Raw genomic sequence first — 23478 nt, forward strand, 5'->3', positions numbered from 1 at the left:
AGCAGGCCATCCAAGAGAAGACATAATCAATTTGAGGAAATTCTATGAAGTCAATGGGCAGATGCAGTTCCCACATGAGGTGATATTACTTAATTCTAACAACACCTAGAAAAACACTGATGTTGGAGATGGGGTTCAGAACACTAGGAGCCCCCACAGTGTAAGAGAAAAAAGTGATCAAATTAAAGTGTTTGGGACTTGGGGAGGGAAAGTCATATAAATGAGAAAAAGCAGGAAGTGGAGAAAGCAGTTTTCTAAAGTTGAGAAAAGGGACATCCTACTGTCAGGTTGTACTCTATTATCAGGCAAGGGCTTTCTGAAGAATAATGAATAAAAGATTAAATCCCCTTTCAAAGACTGAGCTCATAGTAGCTCCCTAGGGAGGGGAGAAAGGGACTTAGCTATTATGATGGCAACTTTGAACATCTCAGGCACTTAGCTAGCACCCTCCTGGGCCTTAAACACCAAATCAAGTCCATTAAATACTTAAGTTTTTAAAGCTTCCTAAATTTTATCCTCTGAATGCATAGACTTTAGTAATGGCTTGACAAAGTTCAATAAATAGTTCCTAGGGATAGTCAGATATACAAAGTATATAAATGTATTGTTATTCACGATTTAAAGGACCTAAGTACCTCTAAAATAAATGCATTTGCACTCTGGCATTTTAAAACAGCTTATTTAGGGAAAAAAAGATATTTATATAATTTTAAGCCAAGAAGAAGGAGATTTATAAGAACTGTAAATCTAGGGAAAAAATATTCTAGTAAAGAACCAAAGAAAATCTCAGCATATTATTAATAAATTACATAGTGCCTTTCATTTCAAAGATAAAGTCTTCAGCACAGAGCACATAAGATGTATAGAAAGTGATCAATTTACACATGATTTTAATCAATCCACATCTTCAACATTTCTCAGTGCCAGTGGCAATGTGCTGGGTTAATAGAGGAAGCAGAAGAAAACTTACCTGGTAAATCTACCAGACCATGTACAGGTAATAGATAAAACATCTCTGGAAAATCATTTCTTTTTCTTTTCTCTCTCTCTCTTCCTCCCTAAATGACTAAGCTTTGATAACAAAACACATGCTGAAGGAAATGAGGAAATTGGTAGGATCCTATATAGAAATACTTTTCATAAGTGTTGCACAAGGACCTAGCACTTAAGAGCCACAGTAGAGAGCTTCAGAGCACTTTAGTCACCACAATCCTGAAACCTTCATCATTACCTAATATACATTAGGCACATCTGCTTCTCTGTTGTTCATGGTCCTACTTTCTGACACAGAAGGACTGGACCCAAGTGGGAAATCAAGCCCCCAAAGTCATCACCCAGAAGGCTGGCTTTAAATGTACAACTCATTATTCATGACAGTATCTAATAGGTTAAGCAAAGTCATAATTGTCGTTACCAGTTTCTGGCTCTACAGTCATTGCAACCACCTTTCCCATCGCAACCACCTCTTAGTCTTTTATTCATATTCCCTCATAGATTTCTAATCTATCAAGCTCCAATAGTGTTTGGAATCACAATATTCTTAAGATATCAAAATGACGATCAAACTGTATATTCTATATATTGGCACATAGGTATTGATGGATCGGTAGTTTTGGTCTCTGAGGTGTCCTTGACCCAATCCTTATGCTAAATGGAATGTAGCATAATAATAGTGTATTTTCCTTCTTGAAATAAGATTTAGAACACAGAAAGACAATTGAAATAATCACTGTTGGACTCATCTGGTTCAACACGGAGGTATCTTCTTTCTTTTGTATCCCCATCCCGAGTTCACACATCGAAGAACCAGGCAGGATCTGGGCAAGTAAGAAATTCTGTTGGTACCCAACTGTAGCATATTCAGAGAACTTATTGATTCTCTTGTTTCTAAGTGGGATGGCTAAAGCAGTATTATATTGGTTAAAATATGGGGTCTACACCATACAGAAATGCAGTTCCATTTGTTGCTTCTAAGCAAAAAAAAAAAAAAAAAAAAAAAAGAGAAAGGCTGAGAGAGAGAGAGAGAGTTAAAACAATTCATCTGTAGTCATTTAACTGGCAAGCATTTAACAATTGTTTAGTTCAGAATTTCTATATCATAGTTCAGTGAAGCTTGAAATCACAGTATTATTTCTCATTTCACTCATATGTTATCTGTATGCTTAAATGTACTGCTAAATAGATTTGAATGTAAACTATCAGTGCTAAGTAGAAAGTTTCTTTTGCGTGATTAGAGCATCTTTCATGTAAATATTCTGGGTTGTGCTAGAGCATTTTATGGTGTGTTAGATTATTGTGTCATACCGTTTTTCTTCAGGATTTTTGAGAATTAAAGAGGGCTGTACAGTAAATGCCACAGGGAAAGACATTTTGACTGACAGTTTGTGTTACATTAATTAATGAATTAAAAAGTGACATATGTTTAACAAGTTTGAAATATTGCTCTGCAGGTAAGACCTCCTTTCAGAAAGGTCACGTGTTGGATAAAATTTAACTTCAAATTATTAATGTGTACTAAGGGCTCATTCTTATCTGCTCCTTAACAACATCAGTAATCATGAAGTCACTGGAAAGCTGCAGGAGCTCAAGGGAGCATGATTCTAATTTGGGATATTATCCATCTTTCCTTCTACTGGGATAGATATCACCCAGCATACCACTAGATCAGGCTAAACCACTGAGGCATACTCAACGGTGAAGCAGCAAATCACCTAAGTTCGAAGAGCTCAGCAGGAGAAATAGTTAAATACTAAGACACCCAAGTAAGCCCCCACTGACCATTGGATTGTGAGCTAAATAACTGGTAAGCACTACTATGGCAAAAGTGCATGTACACAGCAGGCTTACTGATGTTGGGGACAAACGTGTTGCTCTAGCTTCCTCACTTATCTACCAAGAAGATGATGTCATCTGGCATATACCGAGTATAATATGAGCTAGAAGCTCAGCCTCTCAAGCAAAGCAATTTTTCTGAGGCAAACTTGAAGATACTGGTAGGCCTAAAAAGATAGAGTGATCAACCATTTAATGGATCTTAATACGGTTATCATCATAGTCATCACAATACGGTTAGATTTCTATAATTCCAGGCTAAAACAAAGCACAAGGAAATTATTTTTAATGATATAATTCTAATAAATCTGGCAGGAAATATGGAGATATTGTTAGGCAGAAGATTGTTGCCTAACATCACATAGACAGGGTCATGTGTTTTTCTTAATCCATGGGGCATATATATGTCAATATGGATTATTTGCCCTTGTCTCTGTTTGGGGAGGGAATAGAACATCTCTAGCATCTTCTAGCTTCTTTTTGAATATTTTTATTAGCTTAACCCTGAGTACAAAGAGTATAGTAAAATAATGATCCTCTTGTTAGAAAGAGAACAAAGGTTATCATCTGATTTGCTTGCCAATACATAGTAAGCACCTACAACAGTACCTATTGCAATAAATATATGTGGCATTCATTACTGGACCTATGATCATATATATTTAACAAGACATCTTACTTTTCACATAGCCACATCTTAGAACTTTGGGAAGATAGCTGCTGTGTCATGTTTTTGTGATGTAAGGATTTTTTGATGATTAATAATACTATTTTTGTTTAGCCTACAATAATTTTATTGGGTACCTGCTCCCAAAGTATCCTCAGTCTATGCCACATCCCTCATGCCTCAGAACATTGATGGCATTGTTTCCAGACACCATATTGTCAGACATGGTCCATCAGGTGTGTTGTCTTGTAAATGGATTACATGCAGTTAGAAGTAGTAGAAATACCATCTCTGCCTCAATAGGAGCCTCTTAAGCTGTATCTATGTGGCTTAGAGGGCCTTCAGCTCCCACGGGCTATTTTCTAGTCCAGTCTTCACATTTGTCATTGAGATAAGGTCAGTTTTCAAAGAATGATCTGTACATCTCCTTTTTGCCCCCATTGTATGAGAAATGAACCCTTTAACGTTCTCCTCAATTTGCCTAATCAATCACTTGCCCAGTTTCCCCTTGTTCTCTCATGGATACTGGCCATATTCATGCAGACATGCTCAAATTTGGGGACATCTATATCCATAGTCAACCCAGAGCCGGCAATATTTACTCGAATACTCGTCAGTTCTCTCCATGGTTCTTCTTCACTAAAAACAGCTCCTTTAGAGCCTCAGTCATCCCCACTGGAAACCTGTGAAGAACAAAGACTTCTCTTTCTTCAAAAAAGTAACAAGACCAGCTTCGCCTTGTACTTGACTCTGAAATTGCCTGCAGCCATACATGTACTGTCAATCTGTAAAGTGATGTAAACATTATCCAGAGTTTATGGATATCTGAGTCTACAGCTGTTACCTATGCTAGAAATTATGTCCCAGTCCCTGCCCTGGGGTCTTTTTTTTTTTTTTTTTTCTGTTTTGTTTGTTTGTTTTTTCCTTATTTTTAGTTATTTCTCCTCCTATTTCCAGTTTTCTATCTCATTGGTTTTTCCTAGTCTAGAGAGGGACTATATTTCAGATATTCCAGGGTCTCCTCCTTTCTTTGTACACCCTGCTCTTCTGGCCAGCTTCAGAGTCTACTCTACTCTCACCTGGCAAGAGTCTGGTATATTGGAGAGCCTGAGATCCCAGGCTCAGCACAGAATCTGGCCATGAAGCTGTAGCAAGGGATTAGGACTGGGCCCAGCAACCAGTAATTGGTGAAGAAGGTGGTTGAATGGGTGGGAAAACTCATTAGGAGGAAGGAAAGAAGCAAGTAAAACATTGGCTTAGGCCACTGAGTGTTTAATCAGAACTATTGTTGAGATCTGTTGCAATAGATGCAATAAGAAAAATGTTTATAAATAAAATATATGTATAAATTTATATTGGTACAAACATATATTAAACTTAAATTAGTTGTATAAACTACTTAAATTATCAACAGGGTCAAATAAAAAAATCCTAAAGTAATGAATACAATTGGTTCATCAATTATGTGTTGCACAACTTCGTGTAGCAGGCAGATCTAGTGTTATTTTATAGGTAAGAAAATATTGAGACTCCCCCCCAAAAAAGTTGAGACTTGAGCCCAAGGTTGCACACTGTTATGTACAGAAACTAGAGTAAAAAGCAATTTTGTCCCACTGCTAGTGTCCTGCTGTCTTATGGAAATGTTCCAACAACACAGGGTAAATTTTAATTTTCTTAAAAATTAAAAAAAAGTCAAAACCAAATTACCAAATCTCATCTTTTGGGAAATTAGCTCAAAGTCTTATAGTTTGTTTGGATATTTTCTATGGCATTCCTGAGAAAAGACTATCATTTAAATGCAATTAGACATAGCTAAATGCTGAGCATTCACTATCTCTCAAAATATCTCTTTCCATTGTGAAAGAATATGATGACCAGGGAATGGGTTCTTTATGAATAACTAAAATAAACATCTGGATCAGGTCATTTTTTTAAAAGATTTTATTTTTTGACAGCGTGAGAAAGCTCAAGCAAGGGGAGTAGAATAGGGAGAGGGAGAAACAGGCTCTCTCTGAGAAGGGAGCCCGATAAAGGACTCGGTCCCAGGACCCTGAGATCATGACCTGAGTCAAAGGCAGACATTCAACCAACTGAGCCACCTGGGTGCCCCTGGATCAGGTATTTTTTAATCAAGAATTTAACTCGATTGTTTTTCTTAGTATTGCAGTCAGACTCCTGGGCTTATTTTTCTTTTGATTAGATGAATTGGCATCTTCATTAAGGTTGTTAAAATCCATATATAGAGTCTCTGAATCAGTAACTATATAATTTTTAGCTAGTCCCTTGATTTCACTTATTCATCTATTAAATATCTACTCAACTTAGTATCTTAACTATTTAGTATATATAAATCACTTTTCTAAGGGCTGAAACTAGGTGGCTGATGGATGAACAACCATTGTCAGAACAACAGTTTTGCTTATGATTTGATCCTAACGCAGGTGACCTGAAAAATATTAGCACCAATATATCCATTTTATGTTCCTTCAATAAATTATTTTGGTTTCCATGACAATAGCAGAAGAATTGACAGAATTAATAAAAACTTCCCCTAAATTCAACTCTCATTTTCAAGGCATAGTTTGTGTTTATCATTATGCAAAAATCTCAAATCCATTTAATCATCTGTCAGTTAAAATCTTTGCTACCATAACTACCATAGAGTATAAATATTCTCCAACCTCCTCCTTACAGTTAGGATCCAAAGCTCTGTTTTCCTATTACTTATCATGTTTTAGGGGTATGTATATCCTAAATGATCAATACACACACCAATAGGCTAGCATTTATATTTTGACTCATGCCAGCAGCAACAATTAATATAGATTTTCTACATTGTCCTCAAAACTGTCTTTAATAGGATTTCTTAAAAGTCAGATATTATTCTGACTTCCAGCTGTTATCTCTTGTATCTGCATAAATTCTGTAAAATACTCAGATCTCCGTCTTTTTCGGTTCGTTTCAATACAAATAGTATTTGAATACTTTCCCTAGGAGAAAATAAATATATCCTAACACCTATTTATATACACAGAGATGTTTTTTATTTATATATAGGTATTTATTTACATATATAGTTTTATTTATTTATATATATATGTATTTATAGGTTTTATATTTATATATACAGTAGGTTTGACATACAATTAGATATTCTCTCAGGGGTAGACATCAGACAATTAATGACCTGCAAAGTGCTTTCAAAGCAAACCATAGGGTAGTCATTCTTTACCCATTTCCATATTGAAGGATATAATATAAAAACAAATTTGAAAACTATCATACAGGCAGCAGACTGATTATTTAGTAAGTATTTATGTGACCTGCAGCTCTGTGAGTTTCCTATAATGCTAGAGCAGCAATATATTTTGTTAGAAATATATTCGGTCTCTTTCAAGGAAATAAAGCCAATCCTATCTACCCAACCAAAGAAGATACTTTTTTCTTAAAAAATCTCAGGAGCCCTAAAGGACAACATTGCAGAATTTTGAACATGAGGTATGCCTGTAAAGGATATCTCTGGAGATTTTGAGATAAATAAAGATGAACCATGGGAAATTTTCCAGCTCCCAAGAGTAATTCCACAGTCTCAAGCATTCATGTGTCTAAAGGTAAACACTTCTCAGTCTCATTATCCTCTAAAAACACAGCTAAGGAGTATAAAACAAAGTTTGTGTCATCAGTAGAGTTATTTTCATGGATAGAAAATGATACTTTTATTTTCTTCCCCAAATATCCCTAAATCGAAAGCCCTCTAATAGATATGGCCAGAAAAAAAGGTAGTTCCCTGATTTCAAAATACTACCACCAAGTTAAGCAAAGAGCAGGAAATGGAGGGTCCCTAAAGAGAGTATGTACTCTCCTTTGTTTTGGAGAGACGTGTTGTCTAGATACCTACATAGATTCATATGCAATAAATATTTGGGTTAAGAAGAAGGAAAAAAGTGCCCCTTACAGAGAGAGCTGTTTGCTCAATCTCCAAGCTGCTTGCTCTTATGAAAGTAATCATAGACCTTATCTAATTGGGATTGATGGAGCTTTTTATGTGTTTAGTAGTTTTAAAGTCTGTGTGTGGTCAACAGCAAACATTAAGCAAAGGGGCAGAAATAATTTTCAGATTCCTTAAGCACAAAAGCTATGTCTTATTCTCTTTGAATTAATTTAATATTAATTTTGCACATGTTAAGAGAAGATATAGTTGTAGGTTCCAGAAATATAGTGGAATACAAAATAGACAAATTTTTGTTCTCATGTATATTGGATTCTAATGAAGATGATTCTAATAAAAACAAGCAAAGAAAAAATAATTCCAGATGGTGATAGGTACTATGAAGAGCATTAAATAGGACCATACAATAACGAATCCTTATGGTTGGGGAAGGTGGCAGTATGTAGGATAATCAGGGAAAAATTCATCTGGCAGCCCCAGGAGCAAACTAGGTAGAAATATGGGGGTTGCAGTGACCTAATTGAAAAGGTATTCAAAATTGTCAAGGGACCGAAAGAAGCCTAGTGTGACTGGAGCATGGAAACACTTGGAGGAGTGTTAAGTACCCAAGTCAGAAAAGCAGGAAGAGGCAGATTCTATAAAACCTTGTAGGTTATGGTAAAGGGCTGGGTTTTATTATAAATGCAATGTACCATGAGTCTCTGAATGAGTGTAGGCACAGAGCAGGCAATGAAGCGTTGCTTAACATTGAAATAGTGCTGGGCATCTGCTTCTGTGTGCACTTGCATTCTTAGCCTAGTTACTTCTCCATCTAAGTAAGATCTTATGCCTGAGTTCCACCACTCCTGAAAGTAGTCTACTTAACCAGCAATCCCACTTAGTTTCTATGTCAAGACAATTTAATTAACCAAAAGTCATAAACACCTTCATTTTTAAGTGAAGGTTATTTGTCATTAAAGAAGGGGGAAATCCATGAGTTTTTTTAATCCATCTTACTTACTGTGCTTATTTGCTACAATTTAGTCATTAATCATTGTTTATGTATAGCTCTAGACAAAAAGGCTGTGTCTAAACTATCTTTTTTGTTGTTTTATACCTACTAATGTAACATCAGTTATGGGACATAAATTTTGTAATAGTTTCTTGATTTTTCCCAGAGGCCAACTCCCTGTTTGTCTACCTTTCTTACAGATTCTAGACACTATCCCTATAGCTAGCCCTTTTCTAAAGGTCACATCATCTTTCTAAGCAAAGTATCTGTAAAGAAATAAAAAGATAGCCCTAAAATGATGTTCTTATGAGCCAAGATTTACAAACTCCTTTTCCTTCTTAGTCTTTCATTTTTAAGACTTTATATTCATTTATTTAATAGACATTTATATAGCCAGCTACTTTCTAGGTGCCAGCTGCTGGTCTACGTACTTCACAAATGTAAACAGCTTAAATAAAACATAACAATAGTATTAAAGTGATGTTCACAGGGCACACATAGCAAATTCACAAGACACAGGTATGATGTTCATTCAGATCATTCTAACAATTCTTATTCATTACTAGCTAATATTATCACTAGCTTTCTTGGAGAGACTTTATTTTTTTTAAACAAATATAAATTTCTAACTAGATAGAGCATTTAAGAAAATGTTTAAAGAATTTATTTATTTGAGAAAGAGAGAGTGAGAAAGAAAGCACAAGACAGGGCAGGGTCAGAGGGAGAAGCAGACTCCCCACTGAGTAGGAGCTGGATGCAGGACTCAATCCTAAGACTTGGGGATCATGACCTGAGCCAAAGGCAGATGCCTAACTGACTCAGCCATGCAGGGCCCCTATATTCATGTTCTTATAGCAAGGAAACCTTTGTCAAGAAAACACACCATGCAAAAGCTACAAAGATAAAAGAGGGCCACATATCACTACATCAAAATTGAAATTCCTGGGGATACCTGGGTGGTTCAGTTGGTTAAGTGCCCAAGATAGAACATTTTAGAGAATAGAATTACTGCTTATTGTTTATTTATTGAGACATCCAAATTTACTGAAGAAACACTAGTTGGGGTGACTGGGTGGCTCAGTGGGTTAAAGCCTCTGCTTTCAGCTCAGGTTGTGATTCCAGGGTCGTGGAATCGAGCCCTACATCTGGCTCTCTGCTCAGCAGGGAGCCTGCTTCCCCCTCTCTCTCTGCCTCCTTCTCTGCCTATTTGTGATCTCATTTCTGTCAAATAAATAAATAAAATCTTAAAAAAAAAAAAAAGACGCCTGGGTGGCTCAGTTGGTTAAGCAGCTGCCTTCGGCTCAGGTCATGATCCCAGCGTCCTGGGATCGAGTCCCACATCGGGCTCCTTGCTTGGCAGGGAGCCTGCTTCTCCCTCTGCCTCTGCCTGCCTCTCTGTCTGCCTGTGCTCGCTCTCTCACCCTCTCTCTCTGACAAATAAATAAATAAAAAATAAAATCTTAAAAACAAAAAAAAAAAAAAAAAGAAAGAAACACTAGTTGAAGAAATAATTGGTTTTGGAAAAACAGTGTATTTCTTTTTTACATTGTTAAGTTTGAAGTGATAGCAAGGACTTGCAAGTAAAGATGAACTCCTATCCTTTAATGAACTAAAAACTGCCAACACCTCCAACAAGGCCATCATCAGAATATACAACTATGGTTATCTTCTTGTGTCAGCCAAAATTTAATCATGAACATACTAAGAATGGATTGATAGACAGACTAACACATAACTATAAATGTCAACATAGTAGCTAATGTCAACAGAGGGGGAGAAAATTTTCAAGAAAAAAAAAATGTTTCTGCTTAATGAAGGTTAAAATATCCATTTGTTAAACTGAGAGTTTCTGCTTTGAATAGATCCATCAAGGTAATGTATATTCATAGTTCACAATGTTGCTGGGGCTGCATATTACATGAAGGAGTGAAACTTAGAAAATCTCTTTCTATATACAATCAGGAAAGAAGCTCTGACTGAAAGCAAAGAGTTATGGCAAAAGAAAGCTAATAGGAAACACAAATCTTAACTGGCTAATAATTAAATTGTGATCTATAGTTTGCAATATTTTCTACTTAAACAGATACAGCTATGCCTCACCATGAGCATTCTTGATTTTTTTTTTTCTTTTCATTCTTTAAGATATTCCAGGACTCTAAGGGTATGTTTGGCATTAAGGAAAACTGTGCCATCCATGTTCTAATAGCAAAGAATAAGACCCAATATACTTTTATTGAACATGCTCGTATACTTGGAGCTATAATTACTCCATTGTGTACCATATTTTTTGTACCATATCTTAAACTTATGTCTGCACCTTATTGGTATTATAAAAGAGTTACTATGCTACATGATATACTATCTTATTTAATTTCTTAACACACAAGTGCTAGAGATGTTTCCGAGAGGCTCTCCTCCTACAAATCTGCTAGAACTCCCATTTCCCATTCTTCCCAAACCTACTACCAGAGGTGAAATATGACTAACTGGCTTCATGAATTTGATTTGGACAATGAAAAATGAATCAGGTAACAATGGAGATTTAAGCTTGAAGAGGTATGTTGTATTCAGGGACTGAGGCTGCCATGAACAAGCATGCCGAAGACTGGTGCATAGTGAGGAATGAGCATAAAATCATCTTAAAAAAAAAAAAAAAAACAAAAAAACAACCTAGCTACAGAGAAATATAAAACCAGAGATTAAGAACACTGGAACAGAAAACGTGAGTAAGTTTTATTTTTGTCTTTTCTGTTATTTGTGTGATGATTTATTTACATTTGTTTACAGATATCTTCAGACCTTAAGTGCTTTGAGATACTTCTGGGTATATTCATTATCCCCAACTCCCACCTGCCTTTTGTGTCTGCAATGAAGTGATCCTTCGCTGAGACCTCCTACTGTGTTACATTATTCTCCATGGATAATAAAGGAAGAGTGTGCATGCATGTGTGAGAGAGAAGGAAGAGAAAAGTAGCATGTGTCAGTAGATTCAGCTAACGTGAAAATACTTTTTTTTTTAAAGATTTTATTTATTTATTTGACAGAGAGAGATCACAGTAGGCAGAGAGGCAGGCAGAGAGAGGGGAAGGGAAGCAGGCCCCTGCTGAGCAGAGAGCCCGATGCGCGACTCAATCCCAGGACCCTGAGATCATGACCTGAGCCGAAGGCAGGGGCTTAACCCATTGAGCCACCCAGGCGCCTGTGAAAATACTTCTAAGATCAGTCTCCCTCTCAAGGAAGTGATTCTAATTCCAAATGGAAGCATCACTTGTAAAATCTCACAGCAAAATGTCCCGCTTTTACATAATTTAAAGTTGGAACTAAGCAGACTTTCCGTTTTGACAGAGGCCTCAAATTCTTGCTATTGGTGTTGACCAATCCATAAAAGACATATTAAAAAGCTATAAAGTTGCTTCAGACACCTTTCACATATCGTCTGTCATGAGACCATTTAAGAGAAGGCTTAAGGATTCAGGACATAGGATGGCAAGGGTTTCTTTGAAGAGAGTAGAATGAATCTTAAGCAACTCGTGTCGGCCAGATTTGAAGAGGAACACTATACCCCCGTAGTTCTAGTACTTGGACAACACAGAAGCCAGTAATTACCTCTGACCTAAAGGTATTTATTGGGGGAAAAAATTAGAATTACTAGTGATAGCAGAGCAAGGAGAGATGAACATCATGCAAGAAACACAACTGAGGCATAAATGCGTGAATTTATTATTGGTAGAGAGGATCCCTAAAAAGGTAGCTGGACTTGAAACATCTAGAAAAAACCCTAGCTACACTTCTGCTTCACAGAGCTGGGTGACTTTAATATAGCCTGTGTAGGATTTATTATAAGCAACTGGAACTAAGGGAGACGTAGTAGTCAGTGTCCTTGTAAAAAGCAAGTCGCCCATTGGACACAGGGAAGTGGAAAACTCTCACAGAAGGAGTAGAGTAGTGGCCGCCGAGGACCCCACAAAAGCAACCCATAAAAGAACAAAGACCCTTCAGCATCTGACACACCAAGAGGACACCTCACTAATCAAATAAGCAATGTCTATCACTTTACCTCCTCCACTGCTCTCTTGGTTGAGTGAGAGACAATAGAGTAAGAGAGGAGGAATAGAAGAACAAGAAAGATTAATAATAGAAGAGGAGACTAGTTCTCTTTCTTAGCCCAAGTCAAGCCTAAAATGTTCTGACTTTAAATTAAATGAGAAGTTAAAATTTTGACTTATATTAGATTTGTCCATTCTACCTAGGAATCCGACAGTCATTGGATGAAAATTATTAAGATGCTATATCTCTGCCAGAATAGCACTCAGGAACAACGAAGACAAAGTCAGAACAGCCTGTTTGTAAATCAGCAATGTGAGAAAAGGAAAGTGATTTCCGGAGTGCATCTTTAAAAAAGTCCATGTTGTTCAACAAATTAACTATAGAATTCTGAAGACTTGTTTTTCTTAAGATTTTATTTATTTATTTGACAGACAGAGATCACAAGTAGACAGAGAGGCAGGCAGAGAGAGAGGAAGGGAAGCAGGCTCTCTGCTGAGCAGAGAGCCCGATGCAGGACTTGATCCCAGGACCCTGAGATCATGACCTGAGCCGAAGGCAGCGGCTTAACCCACTGAGCCACCCAGGCGCCCCAGACTTGTTTTTCAATACACCTTTTCAGGAAGATTCCCTGCTAAGAAATAGAGAAATTGGATTATCCAGGGCTCCATGAAGCCCCTATGTATACCTTCTAAGATTTCACTATAATGGTGGGCAGAGTCAGAAGGATACGTTATTTTTTGTTATTCTTCCGCATAATGTTTACGTTCTGTGTATTTCTTTACCAATTGCTCCCTTTGACTGAAATCTTTTGATCAACTAAAGATTACATGAAGACTAAACTGTCTTATGATTTATTTCATTAGTAACTTGTTATAGAAATAGAAGTTTAGACTGACTGGCAAGCAGGACAACCGATTGCAAACTCCAGATTCATCTGTGCTAGCTCTGCCATATCTTTCAAGTGGCCACTTTTAGTTACCTCATAAAACCAAGAGTCTCCTCCCTTACATCATGGCCCATGACATTGCTCTTAAGGAAAAATGTGTCAGTGTGAAGATCCATCATTTCCGCTTTGACTATCAGACACTGCAATGCGATGGGGAGTGAACAGAAGGAACAAAGAGTTCAAATCACTCTGATAATTTAGAGCAAAATGGAAAAAACAAAAATATCTTTTCTTTTTAGGGTTTCACTTTTCTGTCACTGGTGAGTAGAAAAATTAGTAATGTATCAGATAGCCTCTTCAAATTCCCCCCAGTTTTATTACTCCATTTTTTTTTTAATTGTGTAGCAACATAGCAGGTGTTTTGGTCTGCCATTTTTATTTCTAAATTAGACTGCATGTTGTTTTCCAGCATTTCCTCTCAGAATAAGGTTAGCCAGGGTTGCAAAGGATTATACCTGTCACATTAAACCCACTTACATTCATTTTTATTCATTGCAACTACTAATGTTTATAACTATTTGCATGCAAAATCTAATATCTTAAGACTCCTGGAAAAAAGACCATTAAAAAGAAAGCTGTGGTGAATGTAGGTATTTTTCCACTTCAGAGAAAATTTGATTTGCAAATATACAACATTTTTAGAAATAAAATTAATGGGGTTATCTAGTCTCATGTATGAAGTTCTTTGTTCTTAATTTGAAACACAAGGTCATTTATCTCTCAAGATATAAACATTTATGCTCTATCTCATGAAATTCAAGGTTTGAAGAGTGCTTGAAGTTTTAATAAAGATGATAGTTATAAGCATTCTTTTCAATTACAGTTCTTTGGAATAGTTTTTTCTTCACTTCCAAATTCAGGTTTCAAATCCTCTATGAATATAATTATTAGGAAAAAAATCTTGCTATATTTCTATTTGTTTTCAAATGAATAGAATCAGAAAGGAATATATATTGTTGAACTCAAGACAATTGAATGTCACATCCTGAGAATGCTTACTTCATTATAAATCATGTGACTTTCCTATTTCCCAAGATGATTAATGGTCTTTGGCCAACTTGTCAAATTTATTTATGTATTTTTCTTGCTTCTCTCATTTGATGTTTTGTTTTATGTCCTTGAAGGTAAATTGAGTTTTTGACTGAGAATGCACAAGTAAGTAATTTTATCTTGTTAACTCGATTGACTGGCCTATCTAGTATATTACACATACACATAGATACACAGAAACACACACACACACACACACACACAAACACATTTCAACAACAAAAACTACAAAAAGACAACTAGTAATTATACTAAATACTAAGGGTTTGAAACCTTCATCCATATTCTTTATGATGTTACTGAAGTCCATGGAAATGAATGCTATTATCTAGACAAAATGCAATAGAGATGTCTCATCTCAGTTTTACTTTAATATAACTGACAATTTCAAATAAAATCTTCTATAGTGTTCTGGATGTGGCATGTGTTAGACTATCATGATGATAAAACTTAATATTTAGGGTGGAGCATGAAAAAAGTACTACTGTCCCAGGGAAACATTAGAAGACACAGTGATCATCACACTGAAATCATGCAACAGATGGTAGAAGAAAATTAAGTAGAATTAATTTTCTTAAGAACTTCACTCTTAGACTAGAGATTAACAAAAACAAACCTCAAAAAGCATGGATATTTCTAACTTTGAAATAACACATATGTTTATACAGTGAGAGGACTTGAGTATTTGCTATTAATCAATGATCTCCATCTTATATGATGTTATACATCTGCTTATTGGCCAAAAAGTGACACGGAAATGGTTGGGGGATTTTTTGCTGCTGTCGCTGCTACTCCTGCTGTTTTGTAGAACTCTGAGTCAAGAGCCTATAAAGAGAGCACTTGGAAGAAGTGGGCAATACCCATTTGGAGGGTTATTTCTGAGCACTATAGTTTCAATATTGCTTAGATACTAATGATTTCTTGAAAAGGCATTCCAACATCCTGACCTTTCAGGCACCCACACATCCCATTGGAATCAAAATATGGGAAAAGTTTGTGTGCAGACTAGAAACTGAATAGTACGATTACCAAATCCTGTCAAGGTTCTTCATATTCACAATCCTGTCTACCCCCCCCCCCAAGTCAGTCTGAATTGAAATGACTTACTAAGTCTAGAACCATTATTGAGAAATGCAGAACTTCTTAGTCTTTGGCTTCCAGTTTATACTTGACACTGTAGCATTCTAATCAGAAGCTTTGTAAGGGAAAATCTTCTCCCTTGTAAGAATCCTCAAACACCTGTTACTAATTATCTATGAATAAGAATGTTGCCTTCCTGTTTGAATGACATTGCAGTTTTCTGATTGTATCTGATGATTCTTTGCGATATCTCCATGTGCATTTCTTTCATAATAGAAGAAGGCAACCTGTATGCTTTTTTTTCTGGTAAGAAACAAAACTCTCCCCCACAGAAAATAGATTTGGGATGAAAGTTGAGTCCTATATTGGGCAAATAGCATGGAGAAACACGTATGGTTTAACAGCATGAAGCTTGAGTTATTGTGGTTTGGGTTGCTTTAGCAAAATGCCACAGACCAAGTAGCTTATAAACAAAATAAATTTATTTCTTATAATTCTGGAGATCGGAAATCCAACAGTAAGGTGCCAGTATGGTTGCCTTCTGGTACGGACTGTCCCTGATTCAGGACCAGAGCTTTCTCACTGGGTCTTCATGTGGTGGGAGAGGTGAGGGATCTCTGGGGTCTCTTTTATAAGAATACTAAACTCTTTTCTTTTAATATCATATTTTAGTAAGAATTTATTTATTTTTTAATTTAATTTAAATTTTTCAGTGTTCCAAGATTCATTGTTTATGCACCACATCTAGTGCTCCCTGCAATATGTGCCCTCCTTAATACCCACCACCAGGCTCAACTAAACCCCCAACCCCCCTCCCATAGAATACTAATCTCATTCATGAGGACTCTATCCTCATGAGGTAAGCACCTCCCAAAGGTCATCACATTGAATATTAAGATTTCAATATTTGAAATTAGTGGGGAGGGCACCTGGGTAGCTCAGTGGGTTAAAGCCTCTGCCTTTGGCTCAGGTCATGATCTCAGGGTCCCGGGATCGAGCCCCAAGTCAGGCTCTCTGCTCCGCGGGGAGTCTGCTTCGTCCTCCCTCTCTCTCTGCCTGCCTCTCTGCCTACTTGTGATTTCTTGCTCTCTCTGTCAAATAAATAAAATCTTTTTAAAAAAAAAAGAAAGAAATTTGGGGGGAGCATTCATAGCATAGTACTGTTTAATCATTTCACTTACTTTTTCATACCTACAATAGGAGGTATTTAAAGAGAAAAACAAATATTAGAAAAGCCAGCTTTTACTTTTATATAACTATGGATTGCATGGGTAGGTGTAGAAGACTTTCACCTCTGACCCCACCTTTACCTTTACACCCTTTCATAAAATAAGTTTATTTTATTAATTAATTTAGTTGCATGTTTCCTGTCTATGTGTACTCAGCAGACTGTAAGCCACTTCACAACAGGAACCTTGCCGGGCTTGTTCACTCCTCTTCCTTGTGTGATCTCTGCCTTTAAAGAAGCTTGTATTACTATTGTGGAGGGTACACCATTTTATATTTAGCATTCGGTACTACATACTATTTTGTGAAACTGTGAAAAAAAAAAAACTATATACATGTAGTTTGTTTAGGAGAGTCAGAAATCAATGCTCTGAGAGCTGTTGAAGTATATGGGTCTATACAAATGAAAAGCATCCTTTTCTTGACCTCTACAGAATACTTGAAGTACTTGTTGGAAACAACTTAATAGCCCTTTGTAGGAGTTAGGTCATTCTTACTGACCAGTGATGAACTCATTCTGTATTTCCTGAAAATCAAACCCTTAATTATTTAATTAGCTGATTGATTGTCATAATACCGTAAAACCAGAGTACTTCTCTTTTATATCGTTAGATACTTACTTAATACCTGTTTACTATAAAAATGTGTACAGAAAATAAAAGGTTTGTTCTTTTGACAATTTCTGTGCAAACATTATATGTGTGTATGTGTCGTGTGTGTGTGTGTGTAGAGAGAGAGTTAGGAAGAAATGAGAACATAAAAGAGAAGGTATCTTTCCTCATACAGATGCCTCCTCCCACACTTCCAGCAGTGTCAGGGCAGCCAGAGAATAAACATTATAGATGCTCCTGTTCAAAAGGGAAAAATGGAAGGCTTCAGAAGCCACTCTTCCACAGTAACTCTGAAGCCTACTCAAGCACATGCTGCCTGTACCTTTATTAACATCAGCCTACTGCCTAGAGGTTCTTCTTGATAGTTCCTGACTTCACCCTTGAAGCTCTTGGTTCTAACCTCTGAGCAGCTTTTTCTTTCCCTTCAAAAATGGCCATGTAACTGAGTAGTTTCCTCAGCCTCCTTTCTATCCAAAGCACCTAGAGAATCCAAAGACATCCTTTCATGTTATATCGTATGCTGTTTCTTTCAGTTACAAGTTGATGCAATTCTTTTTTTTTTTTCCAATTTATTTTCAGAAAAACAGTATTCATTATTTTTTCACCACACCCAGTGCTCCATGCAAGCTGTACCCTCTATAATACCCACCACCTGGTACCCCAACCTCCCACCCCCCCCGCCACTTCAAACCCCTCAGATTGTTTTTCAGAGTCCATAATCTCTCATGGTTCACCTCCCCTTCCAATTTACCCAAAAGCACATACCCTCCCCAATGCCCATAACCCTACCCCCCTTCTCCCAACCCCCCTCCCCCCAGCAACCCACAGTTTGTTTCGTGAGATGCAATTCTTTTAAAAAAGTTAGTCTTCTTATGATTCAATGTACAATCCACTCCTTCAGAGAAAGACACAGCACAAATATCTTCTGCATAAGTACTTTTCTGCCTTGACTTCCCCCTGAGACCTCTATGGATAAATCATCTTTGAGACATATCTGAAGATTTTTAGAATATTTTTTGTCCATTTAAAATGTTTAAAAGTCCCTATTTTAAATATCTCTGAGGTATTAACAAAAAGAACCTTACAGATCCAACATGATTTTATTTTTTTCTGATGTTATTTCTTAATTTGAAATTATTTTGCCATTTGAAAAATCCATAAATGAGAAAAAGTTAAATTTTCCAACCCTGCTATTTTTGGCTTATATTTTCTTCATATTTTTACTGAAAAGAGAACAACCAAGAAAACAAAATAGATAGTAGTTTGACCTAGAAATTATTAGGTTTTTTGTTTTATTTTTTGTTGTTTTTTTTTTCTCCCCACCTTACCACATGGAATTGTGTTGACAAACTTAATACCACTACATAATAAGAATTCTCTTTACTCTATCTTCAAAAATACTCGCTCACTTTCCCCTAAGCCCTCAGGGATAGCCACCTTCTTCCAGGCCCTTTTTCTTTCCAACACGCAACTCTAAACCTTGTCGATGTGTGCTAATGGTTTCCCAAAGTCAACCCTCTGCTCAGTCTCAACACCAAAGCCAGTGGCATATATGTTAAGTTTCTGTCACAGTAGTATTCTACTTCCAACAAACCAAATGTGTTCTAATTACCTACTACCACATAACAAACTGGCCTTACAAACACAGGGCTTAAAGCACTCATTTAATTTGCTCATAATATGCAGTTTTGTCAGGGCTCAACATGCACAGCTTGTTACTTTTCATGGACATATCTATTATGTGTACATCTATCTCTGTAATTCTTGATATAAAGTGAAATAAGTTAGACAGTAGATAGATGCATAGAAAATATGTAGAAGAATACTCATTTTTCTGCATTATTTTTATAATAAATATGCCTATCTTTATCATGAGAACTTAATATAGGAGATAAATGTCACTATTTTATGATAATTATTATCCTAAGATCCTAGAAAGTGTGAAAATTAATAAAGGAAAACGTCACTGAAATGGAGCTAGGAAGTTTAGCATGAGGGGAGCTCTCATGACCTACCACTCTTGGTCAATTGTAGAGAGAGACCATGCATGTGGATACTACTTTACTATCTTAGCAGGAGGAGAGAAGTCTTCCCCTGCCTCGGCAAAAGCCCAACCAATGAGAGATAGTCATAGCTCAACCAATGAAAAGCTACTATGCTTAGAACACTAAATTTACTCCACGGGATTTTTAGTTTATAATCGTCCCTCCCACTCTCCTATTTTCCTCTATAAAAGAACAGTCCTCTCCCTTGTTTTGTGAATTTGCCTATGATTTTGCCTTAGGTTGCTTAGCTCAGGTTACAATTCTTTGCTCTTCCCAGGTAAACACATCTTTTGCTGGTAAAACAATAGGCGGTTTTATTTATTTATTTATTTATTTAAGGCTAAGGAAAGTAATAATCTCTGTGATCGGGAATAACGAGAATCCCACAAGCCTATCAGGATGTTTCTAGCAAGTGACACAAAGACAGTAATTTTGCAGCTTCTGGGTGACAGAGGAAATATCCATGGTCCTGTACAAGGTTTTTCATACTTATATCTTTCAATTGCTTTCACCAATAAGACTACTCAATTTTCTAAACAGAATCAGAGTGCACAGATTAATCATACATTTTTGCCAAATAGCATGTACTATACACTGCTAAATAAGAACTATAATTCTTCCCAGTTATGTTCTAAACTTCTTGAAAACATGGCCGATTCTTCCAGTGCATTTTGCCTAATTGTTAATTTGATAAGTGTCTTATGAGAACCTATATTGTGCCAGGCACTGTGCCTGACACTGAGGATATAGTGAGATAAATGGCAAGGTCCCTGCCCTCAAGGAGATTACACTCTTCTGAAAAACAAAACAAAACAAAACAAAAACTATAATCTTACATATATATATATTTATATAATTTTAGATTATATGATAATTTTAGATTATAATGACAGCTTTGTGTAAACTATTAAAAGATAAAATAGCTTTGAAAGAGACCACCCAGAAGCGTCAAGATGGTGGAGGAGTAGCAAGCTGAGATGACATCAGGTCACAAGAGTTCAGTTAGGTAGTTATCAAACCATTCCCAATACCTGCAAATCCAACAGGAGGTCAAAGAAAAGAGCAGCAATTCTAGAAACAGAAAATCAACCACTTTCAGAAAGGTAGGACATATGGAGAAGTGAACCCAAAATAGACCGCAGGGGGAGGGGCTGGATCCCAGCAAGTGGTGGAGCAATGGAGCAACGGAACACAAAATCAGAACTTCTAAAAGTCTGCTCCACTGAGGGACATCGCTCCAGAAGCTAAGAAGGGGTGGAGCCCTGACAGAGACAGCATGATCTCAGGTCCCTTGGGGGTCACAGAAGGATCAGGGGTGTCTGAGTGTAGCAGAGCTTGCAGGTATTAGAGTGGGGAAGCCAGCTACAGAGACAGAGCTGAGGAGGGAGCTCTCAGCTCGGGGTTACATTAAACTGTGATCCATGGCATAGTCGGACCACTGAGAAGGGACACAAGTAACAGATTTGGGGAGACTCACCTTCCTTCTTTGGAGGCAGGAATCTGCTGGGTTTACATTCTCCAAACGGGGCTGTGTGCCAAAGACAGAAATGCTCTGTAACAGGCCGGGTGAGCTCAGAGCATGGCCAGAGACCAGGGAGACAAGAGTGATTGAGCACTTTTCTCAGAGGGTGCACTGAGCAGTGGGGCCCTAAGCTCTTGGCTCCTCTGGGCCGGAGATTGGGAGGCCACCTCTTTCATTCACATCCTCCAGAGCTCTATGGAAAGAGTTCAGGGAACAAAAGCTCCTGAGACCAAATCCAAGTAGATTACTTAGCCCAGCCTCTGGCAAGGGCGGTGCATTTCAGCATTGGGCAAAGACACTTGAAAATCACTACAACAAGCCCCTCCCCCAGAAGATCAGCAAGAACATCCAGCCAAGACCAAGCTCCCCAATCAAGGAGAATAGCAGAATTCCAGAGGAGGTGAAAGCAAAGCATGGAATTCATGACTTTCTCCTCATGATTCTTTAGTCTTCAAAGTTAATTACTATTTTTTATTTTACTTTTTTCTTATTCTAATTTTTTTAAACTTTTACTCTTTCCTCTTTTAATGTTTTTTAACTAATTTATCTTAAAAATACCTTTCTTTAAAAAAATCTTTTTGAACCTTCATTATTATAGTCATATTTTATCCTTCATTGTATCTAACTTTATTTTTTGTATACATATAGGGTTTTTTTCTTCTAAAAAATTTCGAGATACAACTCCTTCTAATAGATCAAATTATACCCTAAATCTAGCACAGGGCTTGTTCTAGTCTCCAGCCTGAGCAAATTCTCTCCACTTTCCTTTTCTTTCTTTTCCCAACCAATTTATCTTATCAACTCATTTTTTAGAAACTTTTTAAAATTTTCATGTTTACATTCATATTCCATCCCTTCCTTCATCATGTATGTGTGTGTGTGCGTGTATATATATATATGTGTGTGTGTGTGTGTGTGTGTATTATTCTTTCTTTAAAATTTTGGGAGGTAGTTTCTTCTAAGAGACCAAAATATACCCAAAATCAAGTTGGTGGCTCTGCTCTATTCACCAGTCTAATCTGTATACATACACACACACACACACACACACACACATTTTTTAAGAACTATTTTTTTAAATTTTTTTAACTTCTTTTTATCCCCTTTCTTCTTCCCATGATTTGGGATCTCTTCTGAGTTGGTTAACGCACATTTTTATGGGTTCTTTGCCACCCTTTTAGTATTTTATTCTGTCATTCATATATTCTTATCTGGTTGAAATGACAAGGCTGAAAAACTCATCATAGCAAAAATAACAAGAGGCAGTACTGACTGCTAGGGACCTAATCAATATGGACTTTGGTAATATGTCAGAACTAGAGGTCAGAACAATTCTCAAGGTGCTAGCTGGGCTCAAAAAAGGCATGGAAGATATCAGAGAAACAATAACTGGAGAAATAAAAACCCTTTCTGTAGAAACAAAAGAAGTAAAAAGCTGAAAATTATATATATATATGTATATATATATATATATAAAGAACTAACCAAGCTGAAATCAAAAAAGTTATTAATGAGGTGCAATCAAAAATGGATGTTCTTACTGCAAGGATAAATGAGGCAGAAGAGAGAATTAGTGATATAGAAGACCAAATGACAGAGAATAAAGAAGCTGAGCAAAAGAGAGACAAGCAACTATTGGACTATGAGGGGAGAATTTGAGAGATAAGTGATGCCATAAGATGAAACAATATTAGAATAATTGGAATTCCAGAAGAAGGAAGAGAAAGGGGAGCAGAGGGTATATTGGAGAGAATTATTGTAGAGAATTTCCCTAATATGGCAAAGGAAACAAGCATCAAAAGCCAGGAGGCACAGAGAACCCCCCTCAAAATCAATAAGAATAGGTCCACACCCTGTCATCTAATAGTAAAACTGAAAGTCTTAATGATAAAGAGAAAATCCTGAAAGCAGCTGGGAATAAGAAGTCTATAACATACAATGGTAAAAATATTAGATTGGCAGCAGACTTGTTCACAGAGACCTGGCAGGTCAGAAAGAACTGGCATGATATATTCAGAAAACTAAATGAGAAAAACATGCAGCAAAGAATACTATATACAGTAGGTTATCACTGAAAATAGGAGAGAAAAAAATGCTTCCAGGACAAATAAAAACGAAAAGAATTTGTAAACACCAAACCAGCTCTATAGGAAATACTGAAAGGGGTCCTCGAAGCTCTATAGGAAATATTGAAAGGGGTCCTCTGTGAATTTTGTGAATTTCTCTTTGCTTCGAGACCCCTATATTAGGGTCTCGAAGCAAAGAGAGGCCCTAAATGTAGTAGACCAGAAAGGAACAGAGAGAATATACAGTAACAGTCACTTTACAGGCAATACAATGGCACTAAATTCATATCTCTCAATAGTTACCCTGAAAGTAAATGGGCTAAATGTCCCAATCAAAAGACACAGGGTAGCAGAATGGAAAAAAAAACAAAATCCATCAATATGCTGCCTACAAGAAACTCATTTTAGACCTAAAGACACCTCCAGGTTTAAAGTGAGAGGGTGG

The sequence above is a fragment of the Neovison vison genome, chromosome 3, assembly GCF_020171115.1.
Source record: "Neovison vison isolate M4711 chromosome 3, ASM_NN_V1, whole genome shotgun sequence".
Classification (NCBI taxonomy): Eukaryota; Metazoa; Chordata; class Mammalia; order Carnivora; family Mustelidae; genus Neogale; species Neogale vison.